This window comes from Leopardus geoffroyi, chromosome D2 (assembly GCF_018350155.1).
Source record: "Leopardus geoffroyi isolate Oge1 chromosome D2, O.geoffroyi_Oge1_pat1.0, whole genome shotgun sequence".
Lineage (NCBI taxonomy): Eukaryota > Metazoa > Chordata > Mammalia > Carnivora > Felidae > Leopardus > Leopardus geoffroyi.
In genome coordinates, this window is record NC_059334.1 from 69,336,520 (window position 1) to 69,359,121 (window position 22,602).

At 38.3% G+C, this 22,602-nt stretch overlaps 1 long non-coding RNA gene across 1 annotated transcript; it reads right to left on the minus strand.

Annotated features, from left to right (window-relative positions):
* Positions 1–12,038: 12,038 nt before the first annotated feature.
* Positions 12,039–20,619, minus strand: LOC123577531. The gene is made up of 4 exons (XR_006701901.1): positions 20,363–20,619; positions 19,345–19,516; positions 18,593–18,676; positions 12,039–12,124 (listed from the first exon to the last, which is right to left on the minus strand). It is a non-coding gene; the product is annotated as an uncharacterized LOC123577531 (long non-coding RNA).
* Between the last annotated feature and the right edge of the window lie 1,983 nt (positions 20,620–22,602).

Consider the following 22,602-nt stretch of genomic DNA (forward strand, 5'->3'; position numbering starts at 1 on the left):
TTTAAGTTGTCCAGCATTTATTCATCATACTTCTGTTAACAGTCTCTGATTTCACTTGACTAGATAGTTCTCCCTAAGTTTAGATCCCTTTTGGTAGGATCAAGCTGCACTTTCCCCCTTCTGTCCTCTAGGTAAAACATTGAACTTGTACCTAAAACCCTTCTTAGATTATTTTATGGAAGATATAATTGGATCTCTTTAAATTTCAAATGACAGAATGCTCCACAAATCAAAAACTATCACATAAGAAAACTGGAACATCCCTTAGATGTGATTTTGTCCCCCATTTCACAGGGAGAAAAATTTAGGCCTAAGAAGATTGGTTAAGGCATCTAAGACCACACAACAGTATAACTAGATCAGATAATGCCAGTCGAGGACTCTATTTGCCTTTCATTAAATGCTTTATTTCCTCACTGTATTTCACCATTGGTCTTCCAGCAGGTGAAACTTGGCCATAGTGATTGGTCTAAATTACGAGCACATAAAACAGTGGGACTCAAATTCAGCATTTCACTTGAGTTATTGGGGAAGCATATTCCCTTTTCCATTGTATTTGAATTCGAACTGCTATGATCATCTTACTCTTAACAAGGAAGAAATCATCTGAAAATGGTGCCACCATGGCAGAAGACAAAGGCAAGAGGCAGAAAGAAACCAACAGGCCACAGTAGGAGTCATGTGTCAAGCCACACCTTATAAAGAGCTCTATCCTTGGAGGTGTCATCTAAATGGACTCTCCAAATTTCCCTTTTTGCGTAAACCAGTTTACATTGTGTTTTCTGTCACTTGCAACTCAAAGGGTCCTGATTAATATGCTATTAACTCTTCCACTTCCCCTTAACTTTGAAAGCCAGGATAACCCTAATGAAGGTAAAATGCACAGGTTCTAAGAAGTCAAGGCTGTAGGGGATCACAATATTTTATTTCAAAACAAATTTTCCATGCTTACACTACTTCCTGAGGAATCTCTGGCTCAAACAACCATACCCACTCAGGTCTGCCTCTTCTTTTGCCTCACTACAAAATCAGGATGAAGGGACTGCCATTCTTCTGAATCTTAAAGAAAGTAATCATCAGATCTTGGTGCCCATGCTGGGAATGAGCTGGCCCAACACTCCCCAGAATGGTACCAAGGAACCCTTGAAATCAACTTACTATCTTCCTGCTGATTAAAGCCAAAGAGCCTTTTTTAAAAAATAAGAGTTGATGGCAGGACACCTGGGTGGCTAAGTCAGTTAAGTGTCCGACTCTAGATTTCTGCTCAGGTTATGCTCTCACAGTTGGTGAGATCCAGCCCTGCACTGAACTCTGTGCAGACAGCACAGAGCCTGCTTGGGATTCTTTCTCTCCCTTTCTCTCTGCCCCTCCCCTGCTTGCACTCTCTCTTGCTTTCAAAATAAATACACATTTAAAAAATATAAGAGTTGATGGCTTCCACAAGGAAAGTTTTGGCAATGTTTTCTTCATATTAATTATAGGTATATAGGGGCAGAACCAACATTAAGTATCTCCATCGAAAGGATGAAGATAAGGAAGTGATTTGGGGGTGAAAAGGTCTTGGGGTCAGAAAACCCGATTTTGGTCTGAACTCTGCCCCTCGCTAGCTGCGTAACCTTGCCATCTCTGGACTATAGTGTGGGCTATATCTTTGGATATAGATATCTGTGGACTTAATGATATATCACAGAAGCTGAATTACTTGTTTCCTTGGCAGGCAATTTTCTAATAATAGTATATCAGAATCATTGAGGTGATGCATTTCAGGGTCAGAGGATCCAGGATCCTCACACTAATTCACTGCTTCATTGCTCCTTGCTCCACACATACTCTAACCTCTCTGTTCCTCTGTTTCACAATCTAGAAATTGGGGGAAATAAAGGTATTTATATGTTAGGGCTGTCTTAAGGACGAAATACGTTTATACACATGCTGTTCAACTCATATCATAAGTTGAACAAATTTCAGCCATTATTATCACTGACATAATTTTATAAAGGCTCAAAGATACAAAGACCAAATTGTTTAAGGCCAGGAACCTTGTTATTTGATATGCTTCAGGCACTGCTTAAACACAGGGAGCCTAGGATAAATGCACATAAGGGGTGGGGAGGGCATGGTCATCCTTAAATTCCTTTTTTTTTAGTTGCTTAAGCAAGTTAATGTGTTGAGTACATAAACAAATTTTAAAAATTTAAAAAATAAATATTATATGAGAAGGAGAGTTATTTTCTGAGTAGAACCTCTTTCACCATGTATGTCTTAGTGGAAAAAAAAGGTTTTCTTCACACCACCCAGAATCTGCCCTCTGGTCCATGAGTTTGTTAAGGCCCGGGCCCTTTATAACTGCCCAGGAAGTCTGTGGAGAAGGCTAGCCTGTTTTCACAAGCCGAGCAGTAAACTCTCCCTGCTGACTCTGGGCAGTATGAGGGCCATTGAGTACAAACTTCTTTCCCTCCCTGGAACTCTGCTTATAGCACCACAGGATCTGAATGTCTTAGTTAAAAAAAAATTCAGTTGGGGCGCCTAGGTGGCTCAGTCAGTTAAGTATCTGACTTCAGCTCAGGTCATGATCTCACGGTCCATGAGTTTGAGCCCCGCGTCCAGCTCTGTGCTGACGGCTCAGAACCTAGAGCCTGCTTCGGGTTCTGTGTCTCCCTCTCTCTCTGCCCTGCTCATGCCCTCTCTCTGTCTCAAAGAAAAATGTTTAGTCTTAGCACAACATTGCCTAAAAATGCAGATTTTTGCATTGGATGACTTCAAGATGTTAGGCAATGGTAAAATATATCCTTTACACACACACACACACACACACACACACACACACACACACACACACACACACATTTATTTTAGAAAATGGGTAGAAGAAATCCAAATTTTGACATCTGAAAAGGCTTCCATATTTTTTATAGTATCATTTCTCAACTTGCTTCTTGAAGAAATATGACAGAAACAGTTGCTTTAGAGAACACTGAAATTATATTTAATATAGCAATGAGAGTAAATCTCTTTCCTGCAGCATTTCAGTTCTAATCAGTCTTAAGTAATAGTGAAGAGATGTTTATCAGGAGCATAATTTACTCCTCACACAAAAGAAAAAAAAAAAGACTAGAATAATTTACTACATTTACATCTCTAACCCAAACATGAAACAGGAGGGAAACCAATTTTCTTATCATAGGAGATGGTGATTTATAGGAGAAAAGAGGATAATTAATCTATCTTGTAGGACATGAAAATATCCAAGAACAAATTATTGTGATTTTTTAAAAAGTACAGAAAAAGAAACAAGCACAATGCAAATACCTTTGATCTCAAAATCTTCCTTTTTTTGTGTCTTGGAAAAGTAAGATACTCCCTTCATCCCAGTCAAACATAATGAGCAGAGATTCTTGAAAGGGTTGTAGCCTCAATTTGAGTTGTAATGTTCCCTCCTGCTGGAAATGTTCTATATCAGACCCTCTTCCCACTGCACACTTTTTAAATTTAATTACTTCCTTTACACACAAAAGAAATAATGCTTCCAAAACACAGTTCAAAAAATGTTGAGCTTACGTGGAATCTTAGCATGGGGCTAACATTTTGCCCAAAGTTTCACCATTCATCTTGAAAGTTTATTTCTCTGAAGAAGATGTTCGCTTCCCTCCTCTCCCCAATGCCCATATGAAATGGGAAGTTCACATCCTAAAATTCATTAGTTCTGGAAATTTCCTCAATCTAATTGTAGCCCTGAGTGCTTTCCGCAGTTGCTGGTTTTTGATAAATGCATCATCCACATACAGGGAGTCCCCAGTTAGAAACAGGATGTATTCCAGAAGTTCATGTGTCAAGACTGGCTCTCAGTTCATTTATCCTCATGGGTAAACTATTGAAACAGTGATTGGTGGATTCTAAGGTTCAGAGTGTATTCCAGCCACGTTAAAGGTTTTGTCTTTTTTGTAGGTTTTGAAAGAAAAAAATCTTTCTGAGATCTATGTTAAGAGTAAACCTGCTGGGAATGCAAAATAGTGCAGCTGCTTTGGAAAAGAGTCTGGCAATTCCTCAAATCATTTAACATAGAGTGACCACTTGACCTAGCACTTTTACTCTTAGATATACACCCAGGAGAAATGAGAGCCTATGTTCCCATAGAAACTTGCACACAAACGTTTATAGAAGAATCATTCATAAGAGCCAAAGGAAGAAACAACCCAAATATCTATCAAAGAATGAATGGATAAACAAAATGTGGAATATCCAGACACTGGAATATTAGTCAGCAATAAAGAGGAATGATGTGCTAACACAGGCTACAACAAGGATGAACCTCCAAAACATTATACTAAGTGAAAGCGGCCAGTTACAAAAGTCCATATATGATATGATTCCCTCTGTATGGAAGTCTAGAATTGAGAAATCTATAGAGTCAGAAAGATTAGTTGTTGTGTAGAGTTGGGGTGGTTTACGGGGCCTGGGAGAGGTATCCAAAGAGTGCACGGTTTCCTTTTGAGGTGATGAAAATGTTCTAAAGTCAACTGTGGTGACCGCTGCACACATCTATGAATATCTTAAAGACCATCACATTGTACACTTGAAATAGGTGAATTGTATAGTAGGCAGATTTTGGCTCAATAAAGCTGTTCTTTAAAATAGATTGCACCTGCTTACTCTCTCAACCTCAGCACAGACTGGTCAGCAAGGTCCATTTACAACCTCTTACCTAACCTAGATTTGTAAGACAAAATCTTATTCTGCACATTAATGTATTGTATCTCAAGCCCTTGCTAGTTGGTCAAGTTCATTCACAACCTGGGCAAAAAATCAGTTAAAGTTATTATAGGCCCTGTGTTTGCTATACAAAGGAAGTAACCTCCTAAAGGAAATTCAACTTGGGTTATCATTTTTCATTTTACTGATGACATTCTCTACATAGTCTGTATAATTCCTGCGTGTGTGTGTATGTGTGTGTGTGTATGCATACAGGTTGGAAGAAATCAATAATTTTTTTTAGTTTTGGCAGGGGGTGAGGGTAATGGTGGATGTGGTCTTGTTCTTTGCTATACCTCCTCTGATCCAGAAAATGCTCAGGAAATATGGGTTGACTGCATCTTCTGAAGGGAGTTGAACAAAGAAAATGATTACAAGATATCATCACAGGTGATTTTCAAATTCAGTCTATCAGTAAAGATATATAAATATCTTTATGTATATACATATATACATATATATGCACACATCCTTATATATACATATACATATATTATATATATATGTTCCATGTATGTACATATACCTGCTATATACATCATGCCCCCCAACCCACACCCATTATAGGTCTGAACTTATGATAAACTTGGAATTTGTAACAGTTAAGAAACACTTTAATCCTGATGTGCTAAACTTTAGATAAGCTTTACTTATTAATCTTATGCATTTATACCGTCCAGTTGAGTAAAGATTGAAGGATGGAACCATTTGATGCTAAGTATAGTTAGGTAACTGAGAAATGAGCCCTAGGGAATCTTTAGGCTCCTTTCTTGATAGGAATTCTCACATCTGCCATTTAAATAGGGAGGAAATTAAAAGTTAAGAAGTCTTAGTCCTATGTGGAAGGAACTAGGAGCAGAGTGAGACAAAGGTTTGCTCTTACCTAAGGAGCTAGGAGAAGTCAAATGAAAAAACACGTTGCTCTCTCCTCCACAGACTTGAAGGGCAAGAAACAATGAGAGTAGGTTGTAATGCTCTGTAGGTAGCTTTTCCTTTTCTTTTTCTTTTTTCTTTCTTTCTTTCTTTCTTTCTTTCTTTCTTTCTTTCTTTCTTTCTTTCTTTCTTTCTTTCTTTCGTCTTTAAAATTTTTTTTTACTTATTTTGATAGACAGCAAGTAGGGGAGGGGCAGAGAGAAAGGGGAGAGAGTGAATCGCAAGCATGCTCTGCAGATGGTCCTATCAGGGCTCAAACTCACAAACTGCTAGATCGTGATCTGAGCCAAAGTCAGGCACTTAACTGTCTGAGCATCCCAGGTGTTCCCCCCTTTTTCTTTTGGCACAACTGATGTAGTCTTAGAATGGGTGTGTGCTTGCAAAATTTTTATGGTCTAAGAGCATTTTATTTCTTGACTGACCCTATAATATCAGAAATGCTTTAAAGAAAGCAATATAGCCAACAGGGGGATAAGGAGCTTAAAACCATTAGGTGTCAATGACCTTTAATATTTATATATAGAGCTTACATTACTTGAATCAAAAGCTCAACCGGCCTTGTTCTAAGCACTTAACATAATTATTTCACTATATTCTGATAGCAGACTGTATGGTAGGTACCATTGTTACCTGCTTTACAGATGAGAAAATTAAGAGACTTGTCCAAGCTTATAAGTGGAAGAAGTCAGAGTGTAACCCAAATCTGACTTTAAATTACACAATGGAATACTACGTGGCAATGAGAAAGAATGAAATATGGCCTTTTGTAGCAACATGGATGGAACTGGAGAGTGTTCTGCTAAGTGAAATAAGTCATACAGAGAAGGACAGATTCCATATGTTTTCACTCCTATGTGGATCCTGAGAAACGTAACAGAAAACCATGGGGGAGGGGAAGAAAAAAAAATGGTTAGAGAGGGAGGGAGCCAAAACATAAGAGACTTAAAAACTGAGAATAAACTGAGGGTTGGTGGGGGTGGGAGGGAGGGGAGGGTGGGTGATGGGAATTGAGGAGATCACCTGTTGGGATGAGCACTGGGTGTTGTATGGAAACCAATTTGACAATAAATTTCATAATAAATAAATAAATAAATAAATAAATAAATAAATAAATTTCATCATCTTAAAAGATAACCACTTTATTCTGCTTCTTTAAAATCCCTGAATAGTGTAAATCACCCCAGTTATACTGACAATTTAAACCTATATAAAATATTAGAATTAATAAATAAATTCAGCAAGATCCTAGGTATAAAAATAACTATAACTTCTATATACTAACAACAAAATATAAAATTAAATATTTATATCATCAGAAATAGGAATAAATTTAATGAAAAATGTGAGATTCCTATATTAATGTTTTAAATATTGAGAGAATTAAAGAAAATCTAACTAGAGAAATTTATAATCATAAATGAGATTTGCTATTTAAATATCAGTTTCACTCAAAGTTATCTATATATTCAATACAATAATAATCAGAACCCAGATCATTTATTTAGTTTATTTTATTTTTCTTGTTAATTTATTTTTTATTTTTTAAACATTTTAAATTTTATTTAAATCCAAGTTAGTTAATATATACTGTAATAATGATTGCAGGAGCAGAATTTAGTGATTCATCACTTACATATAACACTCAGGGCTCATCCCAACAAGTGCCCCCCTTAATACTCATCACCTATTTAGCCCATCCACCCACCCAACACACTCCAGCAATCCTCAGTTTCTTCTCTGTATTTAAGAGTCTCTTATGGTTTGCCCCCCTCTGTTTTTATCTTATTTTTTTCTTCCATTCCCATATGCTCATCTGTTTTGTTTCTTAAAGTCCACATATAATATGATATTTATTTTTCTCTGGCTGCCTTATTTCACTTAGCATAATACACTCTAGTTCCATCCACACTGTTGTAAATGATAAGTTTTCATTCTTTTTGATCGCCCAGTAGTATTCCATTGTGTATATATATCACATCTTCTTTGACCATTCGCCAATCAATAGACATTTGGGCTCATTCCATAATTTGACTATTGTTGATAGTGCTGCTATAACCATTGGGGTGCATGTGCCCCTTCGAATCAGCATTTTTGCATCATTTGGATAAATAACCTAGTAGTACAATTGCTGGGTCATAGAGTAGTTCTGTTTTTAATTTTTTGAGGAAGCTCCATACTGTTTTCCAGAGTGGCTGCACCCAGTGTGCATTCCCACCAGTGGTGCAAAAATGCTCCTCTTTCTCTGCGTCTTCACCAACATCTGTTGTTTCCTGAGTTGTTAATGTTAGCCATTCTGACGGGTGTAAGGTGGTATCTCATTGTGGTTTTGACTTGGATTTCCCTGAGGATGAGTGATGTTGAGCGTTTTTTCATGTGTCTGTTAGCCATCTGGATGTCTTGTTCGGAAAAGTGTCTGTTCATGCCTTTTGCTCTTTTCTTCGCTGGATTATTTGTTTTGTGGGTATTGAGTTTGATAAGTTCTTTATAGATTATGGATATTAACCATTTTTCTGATATGTCATTTGCAAATATCTTCTCCCATTCCATCAGTTGCCTTTAATTTTTTGGATTGTTTCCTTCACTGTGCAGGAGCTTTTTATCTTGATGAGATCCCAATAGTTCATTTTTGCTTTTGTTCCCTTGCCTCCAGAGGGGCATGGAGACTGCATGTCCTCTGCATGTCCACTTTTCCCAACACCATTTGCTGAAGAGACTGTCTTTTTTTCCACCAGATATTCTTTCCTGATTTGTCAAAGATTAGTTGGCCATATGTTTGTGGGTCCATTTCTGGGTTCTCTTTCTGTTCCATTGATCTATGTGTCTGTTTTTGTGCCAGTACCATACTGTCTTGATGATTACAGCTTTGTAATTAATACAGCTTAAAGTCTGGAATTGTCATGCCTCCAGCTTTGGTTTTCTTTTTTAACATTACTTTGGCTATTTGGGGTCTTTTCTGGTTCCTTACAAATTTTAGAATTGTTTGTTCTGGCTCTCTGAAGAATACTGGTGTTATTTTGATAGGGATTGCATTGAATATGTAGATTGCTTTGGAGAAAATTTACATTTTAAAAATATTTGTTCTTCCAATCTATGAGCATGGAATATTTTCCATATCTTTGTGTCTTCTTCAATTTCTTTCATAACTTTCTATAGTTTTCAGCATTAGATCTTTTACCTTTTTGGTTAGGTTTACTCCCAAGTATTTTATGGTTTTTGGTGCAATTGTAAATGGGATTTATTCCTTGATTTCTCTTTCTGCTGTTTCATTATTGGTGTATAGAAATGCCACTGATTTCTGTACAATTGATTTTGTATCCTGAATTCATGTATCAGTTCTAGTAGCCTTTTGGTGGAGTCTTTCCAGTTTTACATGTAGAGTATCATCTCATCTGCGAAAAGTGAAAGTTTGACTTATTCCTTGTCAATTTGGATGCCTTTTATTTCATTTCATTTCATTTTTCATTTTGTTTGGATGCCATTTATTTCATTTCATTTCATGAAATGAAGCCTATTTCTGAGGCTAGGACTTCCAACACTGTGTTAAACAACAGTGGTGAGAGTGAACATCCTGTCATGTTCCTGACCTTACGGGAAAAGTTCTCAGTTTTTCCCCATTGAGGACGATATTAGCTGTGGGTCTTTCATATATGGCCTTTATGAACTTGAGGTATGTTGCTTCTATTCCTACTTTCTTGAGGGTTTTTATCAAGAAAGGATGCATATTTTGTCAAATGCTTTTTCTGCACTTGTTGAGAGGATCGTGTGGTTCTTATCCTTTGTTTTATTAATGTGATGTATCACGTTGATTGATTTGTGGATATTGAACCAGACCTGCAGCCTAGGAACAAATCCCACTTGGTTGTGGTGAATAATTCTTTTAATGTATTGTTGGATTTGGTTTGCTAGTTACTTGTTGAGAATTTTTGCATCCATGTTCATCAGGGAAATTGGTCCATGGTTCTCCTTTTTAGTGGGGTCTTTGCCTGGTTTTGGAATCAAGGTAATGTCGGCCTCATAGAATGAGTTGGAGGCCAGATTGTTTTTTTTAAATGGAAATTGATAAGCTGATTCTAGAATTTATGAGGAAATTACAGGGTTAAAAAATATCTTGTTGCTCATAAAGAACAACAAAGGTATAAGAGAACAACAAAGGTATAAGACTTACGTTGTCAGAAATCACATTTATTATAAAGCTATAGTAATTAATGCAGAATACCACTGGCGTAGACATAGACAAATAGAGCAATGGACTGGAATAAGAATATAGGAACAGACTGATTTGTGACAAAGGTGAAACTTTAGTGTAATGGGGAAAGAATGGTCTTTTCAATTAATAGGTCAACTGGAAATACATGTAGAAAAAATGAATCTGACCTTTATCTGATACAATACACAAAAATCAATCCCAGATAGATTGAAAGTGTAAACATGAGAGAATATAATGTGATCTGGCGTTAGTCAAAGAATTTTTAATTTGGACATAAGGCCACTGACCATCAAGCAAAAGGAAAAAAATATTGATCATATTACATTAAAATTAAGAAATTCTGTTGATCAAAAGACACCAATGAAAACATAAAAAGGCAAGTGAGAGAGTGAAAGAAGATATTTACAATGCATTTTTCTGACAAAGGAGACTATATCAAGAGCTCCCACAAGTCAACTAGGAAAATTTAGCTAACCCAGTGGTGTGGGGCATAATGGGTCAAAGATACATCTAGACACTTCAGAGAGGACTAATACACATATGAAAAGGTGTTCCACTTCTTCCGTCATCAGAGAAATGCAAATTAACATTATGATGCAATACCACCGCATCCCTACTGAAATAGCACATACATGGAGCACGTGGTCTACCTCCCACCAGCAGCGTGCGACACGTGTAGCCATTCCATAGCCATGCTAACATTTGTCTTTGGAAGACTGGTTGGCGGTCAGTAGTTACTAACGCTGAACCCTAGGACCCGTCAGTTTCATTTCAAGGTACACCCTACCTGAAACTTGTACCCATGCCCATAGCAAACTATTGCTACATGAATGAAATTCACAAACATCATAATGAGAGAAAGATTGCGGATACAAAAGGGTACATACTGCGCGACTCTGTTTACAGGAACTTCGCAAACAGACAAAACAAAAATCGCTGACGACAGAAGTCTGGATAAAGAGTGGAGGTCAGTGACCTGGAGGGACCTGAGGGGAAATTCAGGGCCCTGGTTTTATCTAGGTGCTGGTTGCATGGATGTGCACACTTTATGAAATTCATTGGAGTATCCATTTATGATTTGTGCTCTTTTCAGTATGTCTGTTATACTCCATCAAAAAGGCAATAAAAAAAGTAACATATGACCCCATGGATAAACTTCTGTTTGCCTCAGAAAAATGAAGAGTCTTGAGGGGCAGATATTGCAAACAACATTGTATCTCCATCTAGGGTCTTGTTTCGTGGTAAGTAAGATTAGTGAATGAGTTGGGTGAAAACCACTACCTGGAGTGATATGGAAGGTAGTGCACTGTGTTTCCTTTAAGTGCAACATGACTTCATTAGTCCCAATTCATTTGTGCCATGTCTATGAGGATAGTGATTGCCATGGTGAGGATCAAAACTGACAAACTGAGAAGACTGGTTCTCTGTTAGCAAGATACATCTGCACATTTTCCCCTTCTTATCAGCCCATCTTTTGAGGAGTTTCAATCCCATTCACTGATTTCCCGAACTACTACAGAATTCTTTCCATCAAGAAAAAGAAATACATATAGCTAATATATAAAGAGATGAATAGAAAATACTTGGAAAAATTTTAGAGGTTCCCTGGTCTTTTTCTCCTCTGGTTTTCCATTTTCAAAATGGGTGACAGAAGAGAGAGAGAGAGAGAGAAAAAAAAGACAATGTATCCAAATCAATTGAGCTAATTGGTGATAGAACTCCGATGAAAACCCAATTCTTGTGATTGCCACTCTGTGCTCTCCCTACTGAATTGAGCCGCTCCATTATCTCATAACAGCCATTGTTTAATTGCTGTGCTTTGTTGTGCACTCCCTATTAAAATATTGCTTGTCACCCTGCAACATTGCAGTTTTCTTCAGGATGGGGATTATGTCTTACCTGACCAGGGACTGACACACAATACACTTTTCCATCATCACTGCTAGCTGACTCAATCAGGCAAATCAATTACTCCACACATTATTCAGATTACATTTTTTCAGACCATGTAAAGAAGAAATAATGGTAGCATGAAATAAAATAGAGCAGTCTCTGGGAGGAGAGTTTATGCCAGCATAGGCAGTCATGGTCAGGTTAACAGACTTTAAATTCCCCAAGTCTCCCTTTATCCCTGAACAAATGTAGTCTACTTGCCATGGATGAAGAACTCCACATTGAAGAACTCAATCCAAGGAACTTAGGCTGGCTCCTACTCAGTCCCTCATTTACTTGGAGCTGAAAATCAAGGGAGAGAAATGATATTTTCATTTTATTTAAACTCACATTCATTTCCCATCAAATTTCCCACATTTGCCCCTTAAATGGGTGCACTTTATTTTTTTGGCTCATTATTTATTATCATTTCATTTAGTTAGAAATGGAAACTTCAAGAGGCTTGATTAAGAGATTAAATTACTGGACTTTTGAGAAGTAAAAATAATCTAGGTATGGGTTGCATTAGGTTTCAAAATATTTGGGGTTTTGATCAAATCTCTAAACACACTATTGCCAAATATTCTCCCCTTCTTTTCAAATTTTAAACACATGTATGTTTTCAGGGAAATTCAATACAAAGTTTTCAGAATGACTGTTAAAGATATGAAAGCTTTCTAAAGTGCCTATTCCCTGAAAAGTAAAACAAATTTTTCCTAAAATAAAATTAGAGAATTAAGAAAGTCTGATCCTAAAAAATGCAATCATTTAATTTCATGTTCTAAGCAACCTCTTAAAAGCTACAGATATCAATTGAGTCAAATACCTTCAACATTTACCAAGAAAAGTTTTTCAAGAAACTGTAAGTTGATCACTTACAAGGTACTGTGCATTTTATATCTGGTGCTTTATTTATTTTTGAGGACAGCTCTTAGTTGAAGGAATTATTAGTACTTTAAAAAATTGTTATTTAAATTCTACTTAGTCAACGTACAGACCAACATTGGTTTCAGAAGTAGAATTCAGTGATTCATCACTTATACACGATACCCAGTGCTCATCATAATATTTCCCCCATCCCATATGTTCATTTGTTTTGTTTCTTAAATTCCACATATGAGTGAAACCATATGGTATTTGTCTTTCTCTGACTGACTTATTTTTCTTAGCATGACACACTCTAACTCCATCCATGTCATTGCAAATGGCAAGATTTCATTCTTTTTGATGACTGAATTATATTCCGTTATATATAATGTATATATTATTATATATACCTATATTATATGTATATTATGAATATATTATTATCCATTATGTATCATATATATGGACTTTTGAGAACTAAAACTAATCTAGGTATGGGTGTGTGTGTGTATATATATATATATATACATATATATATATATATATATATATACACACAAAAAATACCACATCTTCTTTATCCATTCATCAGTCAATGCAAATTTAGGCTCTCTCCATAGTTTGGCTATTGTTGATAATGCTGCTATAAACATCGGGGTGCATGTACCCCTTCAAATCTGTATTTTTGTATCCTTTGTGCAAATATATAGTAGTGTAACGGCTGGGTCATAAGGTAGTTCTATTTTTAACTTCTTGAGGAACCTCCATACTGTTTTCCAGAGTGGCCAAACCAGGAATTATTGGTTCTTGAGAGGTTGAGTCAGTTAGTCAATCAAAGAAAGAAAATGGCAGAGCTGAGATTTCACACTAAGTCTGCTTGATTGTAAAGACTGTGAGCTTTAAAAATAATGATCATGGAGTGTTTTCAAGCTGTCTTAAGGTAAGAGATACAAAAAATAGCATGAAAATATAAACTTTCATTACTCTATCTTAGGCTGTGAAGAAAAAAAGAAAAAAGAAGAAAAAGAAAACACCATTAAGTAAAATCTTCAAAGACATTTTAGGTCATGGAAGTTTTTAGCTTTCAGCATACCTGCCAGGACCACCTAATGTTATCTAGAAAATATTCTCTGGGAGCTAAAAATTAATTGGCAAAGTTAAAGAAATGAACAGAAATTACTATAGCAATCAGCGCTATCTTTCATCGTGGCACAAAGTCATCTTTTCAGTACTTAAAAATTTTTTTTAATGTTTTTATTTATTTTTGAGAGAGAGAGAGAGAGAGAGAGAGAGAGAGAGAGAGAGAGAAACATAGCATGAGTAGGGTAGGGGCAGAGAGAGAGAGGGAGACACAGAATCCGAAGCAGGCTCCAGGCTCTGAGCAGTCAGCACAGACCCTGACGTGGAGCTAGAACTTGTGAATCGCAAGATCATGACCTGAGCTGAAGTCAGATGCTTAACCAACTGAGCCACCCAGGTGCCCCATCTTTTCAGTACTTAATGGAAAAGAATGCCAGGAGGAGAAGAAATGCTCATGGACTAAAAATGACTCTCAAGAAATGAAGTAGATCGAAGATAATGTGTGAGAGCAAGTGGAGTCCTGATGAGTTATAATATTTTGTTTCAACTCAACTGAACATGCATTTATTGACAACCATAGAAACATCTGAAAACTCATCCAAAAATGTCATGGAGTGGCCATTTGAATTTGAAAACTACTAAGAAAGGCAGTAATGGCTAGAACCACGCAACTGATTTTTGAGGAGATGAAGACATCTGTGATTACTTCAGGGTCATGGTGACAGGTCACGGACAGAAGTTACTATCATCACCTCTACCTTTGAGATAGAAAAACAGTCTCCACAAAAGCAAAGGTCCACCTAAGTTCATGTGATCCATCAGAAAATAGGGCTACCCATTAGTCACCTCCCTCCCATTCCAAAGCTTGGTTGGACAGATCATACAAATGACACAGACAGACATAATCATACAACAGATCATTTACAGTGCTAGCCAGTAGTCATCATTATGTTTCAGCACCATGGCTACTCCCGAGAATTATGGGGCTAAGGATCCAACCCATTGCCTCCCAGTTTAAACAAAATGAACATATGGCAGCATCTCAACCACAATTCCAAGGGAAGAGTCTGCATGGGGAAAGAAGAATGCAGTGGTCTTGAGACGGGTTGCATTGAATAATCGGGGAATTCCAGAGAAATCTAGTAACTAGCCACAGTTTTCTTATATGTATGATCGCATGACAAGTTCTTATATTGGTCAATAATTTTCTAGGGAGCAGGAAGGAAGTACAGTACCAGATAAACCAACCGAGCAGGTTTCCATTTCTATGCCTGCTCTTTGGGGGTGTTAGGAGACAAGCAGTGCATTGCAGAGATTCTATATTCCAGACACAGGAGGTGTATGGGATAATCAGAGTAATGCCTTCTCATTAAAAGAACGAATGTTACCTACGGTCACGTGGGAATTTTTCATTGTGTCTTCAGTCAGTCACATTTTATATATAAAATGATATCGGGGCGCCTGGGTGGCGCAGTCGGTTAAGCGTCGGACTTCAGCCAGGTCACGATCTCGCGGTCCGTGAGTTCAAGCCCCGCGTCAGGCTCGGGGCTGATGGCTCAGAGCCTGGAGCCTGTTTCCGATTCTGTGTCTCCCTCTCTCTCTGCCCCTCCCCCGTTCATGCTCTGTCTCTCTCTGTCCCAAAAATAAATAAACGTTGAAAAAAAAATAAAATGATAGTAGATATGATAACAACAGCTATTGTTCATTGAGCAGTTATTGTATGCCAGATATTACCATAAAAAACAGTGGAAATAGTGGCGAACATCTTACAGATAGCTGTGAAAGTAGCTTGTTCAATGTCAAACATTAAATGTAGAACGGGGACTTGGACCCAGATCAATCTGGCCAAAACTTCATTGAACTTAGAACCATATTATCCTATCTTCCACAAAATGCAGTCTCCACCATTCTTCTCTGATGTGTCTTTGCTTAAAAAATTGTGATGCTCTATATATGCTCCCCTGTGATTCTGGGTAAGGATTTGTTTTAAAGGGGTGAGTTGTTTCCCTTTTCTGTCTTGAACCATAAAATTCAGCAGTTGGACTTAGGATATTTCAAAGACATGAAACCATTTGGAAAGTAGAGATCAGTCATTAATTAAAGCAGTTTACTGGGCAAGGCTCCAACAGGAATGAGAAACTGGGTGCAAGCCTGTTGCTTTTAAATGACCATAATATTTATTTGGCTGCAGAGATACTCCTGGAACAATTAATCAATTCCCCTATCCTTTTCTATTCAAACTTTGAGCAAACCTTACTTTATCTAAACTAATTGCCTTGCAAGGCCATGATACATCAGGATAGCAAAATCACTTCTCGAACAAAGTAAAGACTAAGGCTTTCCTTCAGATGTTCCTGAAGATGGATGAAAAGAACCTGGGACATAATTTTACTTCTGACCAGCCACAAAATGCTCAGCCAAATAAATTACCAAGAAAAGTCAGACAAAAGCTGGAATGTCAAGGGTATGATTATTTCTCATCTCTTCCATTACCTTCAATTTGTTCTCTTGCTGGGTAGCAGCAAACTTGCCAGAGCAAGAATGGCTTTAGCAGCAGAAATATATTGAGTCAAAATGACTGAGCTGGTCACACAGGCATGCAAAGAGAACAAAACACCAACAGCAAACCACAGTGTAATGGCCTTCCCGCTTAACTGACATCGAGTGGTGAGCAGAGAGATGCTGTTTCAGCTAATGTGGTGGCCAGTGAAGGAATAAATTTCCCTTTTCAGACTTAGGTGTTTCTTCTGTAGAGGTTACTAAAAAACAAACAAACAAAAACAACAAAAACACCAACCACCCAGGGTTGGAGACTCTAAACAAACACTCCACTCTCCCATCAGCAGAGTAAAAACAACACAGCTTTAGGCCCTGGCTGAAATCAGAGGTCACTCCTTTCTCTGTCTTGGGCCTGATTTTGGTTTTTAAGATGAGCAATGAAGGAAAACATTAGAATGAGAGGCTAAGAATGGCCCCTGCTCTGTGACCTAAATTAGCACTCACTGGTTTTAGGTCTCATAAGATTTTCTTTTCTTTTACTCAAGTCTCAACACATATAGACTTTCTATCTGTTCTGGAAGACTCCAGAACGAAAGGTTTGGCTTTCCTTTCAGTGACAACTCAGAGGTAGGGGAGTATCTAGCTCCCTTTCATCATTGTCCATTGGGCAAAGATGATTGGTGGTGACAAGATCCTATCCTCATTTTTCCCATCTGAGTAGAGTCCAGTGGGTACGTCTTCTCTGCTCTTTGGAGGTAATTTTGAAAAGCAAGGGAGCATGACTGTGTACAGAGTTTTTTATGGGAATGTAGTAGGCATTCCATGTTCTATTTGTCACCATGTGTGAAATGTATATTTCTAAGAAAATGCCACATGTATTTCAATGCAACTGGCTTAATGATCCTGTCAAAAAAAATCATTTGGGGGCACCCCGAGTGGCTCAGTCAGTTGCGTGTCCAACTTCAGCTCAGGTTGTGATCTCATAGTTTGTGGGTTTGAGTCTGGCATTGTGCTCTGTGCTGACAGCTCAGAGCCTGGAGCCGGCTTCGGATTCTGTGTGTGTGTGTCTCTCTCTCTGCCTCTCCCCTGCTCATGCTCTGTCTCTCTCTCTCAAAAATAAACATTAAAAAAAATGAAAAAAATAATTTTTTATGTAATGAGTGTTAGGACATTCTGGGTTTATAAAAGGGAATGTGATCAGTAGTCTCCCCCAGAACACCAACCCTGAAGGAGGCATTTTAGAATGCTGGGTTCAAATCTCTGCTCAGCCTTTCGTTAATTGGACAGCTGTTGGACTTCACTAAATCTAAGTGTTCGTAGCTGTGATGTGAGAATTATAGGCCTATAGCATTTCATACCAGGGATGAATTCCAGAATATTTCTCACATTTCAAAATTTGCATGATTCAGAACTAATTTTCCCACAGGGATGCATGTAAAGGGCATTATTTCAGATTTGGGGCATATAGTCATTCTTCCTTTCTATTTCAAATTTGCATAACAGAAAACATCATTGCAATGATAACAGTACCCTGACTTTCTGGCATTCTTTTGAGGAATCAGTGAGATAATCCATACATACAAATATGTCACACCTGGCACAATTGTTACTAATTATATTGTTATTAGCACCTACTCCCACTGTACTTCTATTATTAGTACTAGTACTCTGAACCTATGTCTCATCATCTCAAGGACAATTGTCAAATTCCTCTTTAGTACAACTCTATCATTGAAAAAAACCCTATTTATTTATTTAAACAATTTTAAAACATTTTATTTCTTTTTGAGAGACAGAGACAGAGAACGCATGGGGGAGGGGCAGAGAGAGGGGAAGACACAGGAGCGAAGCAGGCTCCAGGCTCTGAGCTGTCAGCATGGAGCCTGCTGTGGGGCTCGAACCCATGAACTGAGAGATCATGACCTGAGCTGAAGTTGGTCACTTAACTGACTGAGCCACCCAGGCGCCCCTGAAAAAAATCTAATTATTTGAAAAGAAATGGTCCCTTCAGAATTGCTTTGACTGAATTATGCTTGAGAAGGAGCATAATTGTATGAGAAGTTTTTGTGCAGAGTTAGCACTGTGAAATGGGCCACTGCTCTCTGTGCTGTTTGCTTGTGAGTCTGGTCATCACATCTTACAAGAAAAATTCCTGGCTGATCTGGTTACCAGGAATGGTGAAGAGTGTGGGGATTGCTTTAAAATCATGATCTGTGTGAACAGGATAATGGACAAATCTTCCTTCTTAGACTTCCAAAGAGCCACAGCTAGATCAATAGCTTGCCTAGGACATTTGTGTATCATCAAAACACTTTTTTCTCTTACCTTCATTTTTCTTCTTTTGCACAATCTTTAATTCATACTACTTTGCATGTGGAAGGAACCCTTGTAAGCTCTTTGCAATCCTTTCTGGAGAAAAAGTAGGGTAGGAATGAATGAATGAATGAATGAATGAATGAATGAATGAATTCCCTTAAGAGAAAATATGAGGAGCACATAGAACACCTTTCAAGCCCATGCTTGCTGATCATAAATCTTCATCTAAGATTCTGTAGAAAGTATTAAGTTAAACTTCACCATCTCCTGCCACGAACATTTGTCTATCTTTTCTGCAGGCCCAGTTTATCTGTTTTTATTTGGGAAACATCCCCTTCCAAAGACAGGCCCTGAGGTTTTGGTGGAAAAGATACCACTCCTGGCTCCCGGGCAGTTGGCCTGGTGTAGGAGCCCTTCACTCATCTCTGGCCTTGATTACTGGTTCACGAATGAGTTTATAACCTCAGCTGGGACTTGAGTATAGTTCTTGGGAAGAAGTCCTCTTTCTGCTAGGGTTGCTAAACTGGCATGGCCCAAGGTTGGCACATCTAGGGAAGACCACATGGCAAAAGCACCTGAGGACGGAGTTGAGAGGAGGGAGAATGCCTGAGTTTGGATGACACTGTTTACACTCCTGAATCCACCTGAAAGGCAAGCCTGCTTGCTGAGGGACTTTTCTGTTGTCTAGCAACGAATCCCCTTTTTCATTTAAGTCTATTTGAATTATTTGCTACAGATAAGAGTTTGGACTATCATCCCACCTCAAGTCCTAATATTTCCGTTGATTTTTTCTTGCTGAATATAAGGCGAAATATTAAGTTAAAGGAAAACTGAGAAGTCAAAGTTGTTAAGAGTCTCTATCAATCTCCTGCAGAACATCCTCAACATTCCTCATCACTGTTTCAGCCTGACCATTTCCTTGCGGTTAGCAAACTGTAATTGAGAAAGTTTGCATCAGATTTGGGTTATCAAATTCTGGAACTTAAATGGAAACTTACAGGCAGAAAAAATACTGTCTTCAAATCAACATGCTGCAAACAGCTCGTAAAGAGCTATGATGGTTGCTTCAGAGTTTGAGAAGACAGGAAGAATCTTTTGTGTGTATGTAGCATGTTTTCCATGAAGAAATCACTCTACACACAGGGCTTACATGCTTCCCAGTAACACCAATTACATGATCATTACAATATTGTTAAATGACCAGTAGCCTCAGATTTAGTCTTCATAGAAAATATTTTGAGAGATATATATGGCAATTTCTGTGTCCACTAACTTTATGTAGAATCTTCTATGACTGCTACTGAAATACTGCAGTGTCCTGAGCCCACCTTTCATTCTCTTTCCATGCTGTAACCAGTCAGTTTTTCAAAATACACATCTGATCATGTCTTTCCCTAGGGTAAGGGTCTCAATATGGTAGGTGAGGCTACATGCAATCTGGCCCCCACCTACTCCTCAGTCGCACCTAGTATGGTCTCCTCTCTGTCTGGCTCCAGGCTCCTTGATCTTCAGTTCTCCCGTGTGTCACACTCTCTACCTCTGCAGGGCCTTTGTTTTTTACTGTCTCCTTTGTCTATCAAATTCTTTGCATTACAAGTGAAAGCCAGATTCTTTTTTTTTTTTTAAATATACTTAGAGAACTATGTTCCTTTCCATCACCACAATTGTCTCATGTTACAGTTAAACACTTTACTTCATGGTTATGGACCACGTGTCTCCTAGAAGACAGGCTGTTCCAGACAGTAGGAACTTTGGCTGCCCAAGCTCATGGTTGCTTACCCTGGTGCTTACTGCAGAACCTGAAACTCTCAACTGTCAATTCTCTGTCTTTGTTCTGTTCCCCTCTCAGTGGTGTTTAACACAAATAACCACTCCGTCCATGGAACGTGTCATAACTCAGCTTCTGGGGTTCTGTACTCTCAGACCACCCTCCCCCAACTCATGACCGCTGCTTGTCAGTCTCCTTCATTGGATCCATCTTCATTTCCATTTATTATCCAATTCTGTCTTATTATCCAATGGATTGCATATTTCCTAAGAGCCCAAAGAACAGAAAAAAAAAAATCACATGGGGAAAGATGCCCATTGCCATAGTTACAATAACAAGCAACCTGGAAGGAACTTAAATGTCCACCACTGGGGAAATGGTGCAGAAATTTGTGGTGACATCCACTTTGTGGAACATTATGCTGCTGACAAAATTGAAAACTATGCATTCTGTCTGGGAACATGACAAATTCTTATGATGCAATGTTCTATGAAAATCAGGGTACACAAAGATCGTGCTTGTGTAATTACAACTTTGTAAAACTTCATGTACAAAAGATCTGGTGAACACTGAAAAATAAATACTGTTACAGAGTGATGGCATTATAGGCACTTTTCTTCTTAGTTTCCAAATATTTATATTTTATAAAAAGGTGTGTGTATGTGTGTGCGTGTGCGTGTGTGTGTATATGTATGTGATTGTGTAGAGAGAGAGGGTGATAGGGAAAAAGAACAGCAAAAATAATTTATACTATAATTTGAAAAATATAACAAAAATGAATATATTTATAGAAATATCATTTAAAAATGAAACCCCTGAGAACCATCCTAAAATATTTGCTGCAAGAAATTCCTGCGCATCACAGCACTGAGAGATAGCAGGGCTCTGTGACACCCAAGCCCAGCTCCCAAGAGGCCGTGGATCCTAAGTAGTGACAGGCGGTCTTACAGCAAAGCTTTTTCCCTTGGTGATCTCATGAGTTGTGCTGTCCTCATCCTGGAAAGCAGGGGGTCACCTTGGCCTTTGCAGACCATCTAGAATCCCAGCCTCCCCCTCAGTCTCTTTCTTCTTATTTGCTTCAAGAAAACCATTTGAAGCCAGGGAGTTCCAGGAAGCAGCAGGACAAACATCAGCCTCTCTGCTCTGTCCAAAGCAGCCGTTTCAACCATAGGTGCCCTCAGATTCCACAGTGAGGATGGAATTTAATTGATTGCCAGTAGTTCTTGAGGGTGAATTTGCAAAGCCAACTTCCTTTAAAACAGAAGCCCATGTCTCCGTCTCCAAAGATGTCTCACAGCAACAGTGTGAAATGAATAGACTTCACAACAGTCCTCCATTGGAGAAAACACCCTGGATTACTCCACAGTAAATCTGCAGCCACAGCTAATGGAACTTCAGACCAATGAGCCCAACTGTTGAGCTCTGGCACTCCCGAGCATAATTAAAAGACTAGAGCAATCCCGGCAAATAAACAGATGTAATCGCGTAAACTGCATTATAATCTTGTGGACAATATGAGGCCGGTTCACATAGTTTCAGCCAAATAGTAATAATATTAGTAATACAGCTTGCGTGTCTTGAGTGAACACGACATACCTGGCATGCATTAACATTTACGCTTTGCTACAACCTTGGGAGTCCTGCTATCTCTGTTTTACAGATGGACAAACTGAGGCTTAAAGAGGCTAAATAACTAGATCCTTCTCTTTCCCATTTTATTGCTGTTGTTTTTTTTTTTGTTTCCAGAGCTCTCCCCCTACCCCCAATATCCCCCAACACGTTTTGTATCTTGCTTCTCCTGTCACTGGACTGACTCAGGAAACAGTTCTTGGCCGATAATATGCTGTCTAAACGCTTCACGTTTCGAAAAGTACTCTTACGTTCAGAATGACTTAGAGCTCATGCTATAACTTAATCCACCTTCATTTATTGTAACCATCTCATGATGGTAAGAATTGTCCCTGAAGGCCTGAGGACTGAGATTGGCCAGGATTGGCTGGGCCCCTCTTATATTATTTTTTGAGGAAGAATGATTTTCTGTGGGCCAATCCTTGGACAGATGCATCAATCTCACTTCTTATCAATTTCACTTATACACACAATCTGATGTTGTTGAAAGAAAAGCACGTGTAAGAGAATCGTGTATATCTTTCCCCCAAACCTGTGAGATAGCTATTGCTAGCTGACTTTACAGATAACAACACAATGTCGCACATCCATGCACCTAAGTCTTTTATTCTCAACACTTAAT